The sequence below is a fragment of the Humulus lupulus genome, chromosome 7, assembly GCF_963169125.1.
Source record: "Humulus lupulus chromosome 7, drHumLupu1.1, whole genome shotgun sequence".
NCBI classification, from domain to species: domain Eukaryota; kingdom Viridiplantae; phylum Streptophyta; class Magnoliopsida; order Rosales; family Cannabaceae; genus Humulus; species Humulus lupulus.
Genome location: NC_084799.1, coordinates 107,407,439 through 107,410,054, shown reverse-complemented (window position 1 = coordinate 107,410,054; position 2,616 = coordinate 107,407,439). Strand labels below are relative to the sequence as shown.

Sequence of the window (2,616 nt, the reverse complement as noted above, 5' to 3'; positions counted from 1 at the left end):
TAAAAAACTGTTTTTAGGACTCGCAAAGAGAGTCCTAAAAAAATGTGCGAGTCCTAAAAAATCTGATTGAGTGCCTTTAATTAAGTTTTTAGGACTCGCAATGCAAGTCCTAAAATGTTTTTAGGACTCGCAATGCGAGTCCTAAAAAATCTGGTTGAGTGCCTTTAAGTAATTTTTTAGGACTCGCAATGCAAGTCCTAAAAAATCGAGTTGAGTGACTTTAAGTAATTTTTTAGGACTTGCAATGCGAGTCCTAAAAAATCTTGTTGAGTATTTTTAAATTAAGATTTTAGGACTCGCTATGCATGTCCTTAAAAGTAAATTTAAAAAAAAAAAAAAGCAGCTACAATTTTCATTTTGATTTAAAAAAAATATATCCCTTTTCCAAAATGTATTATATATGTTAGATTTCTAATATTTTCAAAAGAAAATACAACAAAATAATTTTTTTATTAATTAATCTAAAATATAATTTTAATATTTAGTCTGCTCAACTTACAAAATCATATTACATGATAGTTATAATTGCATATGGATATTTTGGTCAAAGTAATGTTAGTCCATGCCATTCCAAACAAAAGAATTGATATTTCTTTCCCATTCTATTTCTATTCTCACATAAACACTATCATTTCAATCCCAACCAAACAAGATTGTATTAAAAAAAGATGATATGAAATCACCTGTACTGTATTACAGTCTAGACAGCCTCAGACTAAGATAGTACATATAAGACATAAAACTACAAACAGAGACCAACAAAGATAGCAAAGAGGCCCTCATGAAAAACTATCAAAACTACAACCACAAGTGCCAGTCACAAAGAAGCATTGAGTATTCCTTAAAGCAAGGCGTGCTACACCAAAAAAAAATGCCTGAGCATTTTTCTTTTCAAGCAAGAATGATTTCACAGCATCACAATTTTTTATTATTATTAAGGATTTCTTTCAAGTATTTCTTCATGAGGAATGAACTTAACTTTACCAGTTTCTACTGGCTTTTTCTTCTTGGAATGAAGCTATGAAATTGAAAATTGCCCCTTGCTCATTGCTATTGTGACAACTTCATCTCTCTTCCCAGATTCCATCAAAACCGAGTCACTGACACTTTGGCATGATTCACAGACCCAATCTTCAGGGACCTCGTGCTTTACTTTTCTTCCCATGCAATAACTAAAAACAGAGAGATATAAGAATCATTTATGATTGATTATTATCAATACTTGTATCATCACACACACTCAAAAAGACATGGAAAAAATATATATGAAAGTTAGAAGCAATAAACACGTACAGAAGAATATCTTCATGTTGAAAACAAGAGCATCATAGAGTTGCAGCACACCATAGCTTACAAACATGAAATTTAGGATCGTTGTTCTGAGCTAATGTATTAGCAAGCATACGACTTTGCTCCATATCAGCTAAGTTTGCAACATTTACCCCTCTCAACATTTACCCCTCTCACATGATCCATTGACATCAACTGAGACTGCTCCTGTGAACAAAATTACAAAATCAAACTCAATGTATGGATGACTATTTTATAATTCTTCAAAAGGTTGAAAGAGCAGTCAAACAATCAATCAAAGAGATAAAACCCTTAAGTGGATGAAGTTGATGCAAAAAAGAAGATAGAATTTATAACAAAAAAATATATTTAACAACATTGTAAATCAAAACTTAAGTGGTCCAATTTGGATACACGGTCCCATAGCAATTTTTTACTGTAAAGGCTTACGTGCCAATTATCTTTATGGTTAGTCTTTTAAAATCCTATAAATGAATTAACATTATAAGTGTATATCCCATCCTGTGATATTTTTTATAAGATAAACATAAGCAAATATTGCAGCTTTTATATCTAGAAAAGTTAAAACATAAAAATAACAATGAAGTTATACTATTCTGATTGACACACCACAAAATTGAGCTCTACAACTAGTGCTAATGGTACTACTGCTGACCTCAAATAATAATGCAAGCTTAAGATATTCAGAGCGTTGGCACCGCAAATCTATAATTAGTACAAAAGATATACATTAAGTTCAGCAGAACAAATATTTCAGCAGAAGTCATAATCATGAGGCTCAAACATAATAAAACTAAGCAATCTAGTAATCTACAAATACGCAAGATTAAAATAAGAGAAAAATATCTTGAAAATTAAAGTTACATTTTCTTTCAAGTCACCAAAGTTGTTTATTTTATTTACTAACTCAGCTTTAGGAATAAAACCTCTCAAACCTTGCAAAGTAAGATTTAAGATTGGTACCAATTAATAAATAGCATGATACTGAACAAGACCCAAAACAAAGAAATGAAAAACAATAATTCATGTAAAATGAGATATGATAGATTTAGAAATGCATACCAACCATTGTTTTTTCCATAAAAATTGCCTCATTTCTACTTTATAAATGCATACCAACCATTGTTTTTTTCCAAAAAATTCATGGAAAATAGTCTTCTCCCTAGCCATCCCGAACAATCTCCTCTTGACTATTTCCTGCATTGATCCTGAAGATCCCTTCTGCCTAAACATGGAAAATATGATTTGTACATAAAGATGGTTACCATATGAAGAGTATTGTCCATGCTTTGTTACAGATTATCA

The 2,616-nt window shown here is 30.9% G+C and overlaps 1 long non-coding RNA gene across 1 annotated transcript; it reads right to left on the bottom strand.

Annotated features, from left to right (window-relative positions):
• Positions 1–631: 631 nt before the first annotated feature.
• On the bottom strand, positions 632–1,444 carry LOC133788520 (uncharacterized). Its single transcript, XR_009873246.1, has 2 exons — positions 1,294–1,444; positions 632–1,172 (listed from the first exon to the last, which is right to left on the bottom strand). It is a non-coding gene; the product is annotated as an uncharacterized LOC133788520 (long non-coding RNA).
• Between the last annotated feature and the right edge of the window lie 1,172 nt (positions 1,445–2,616).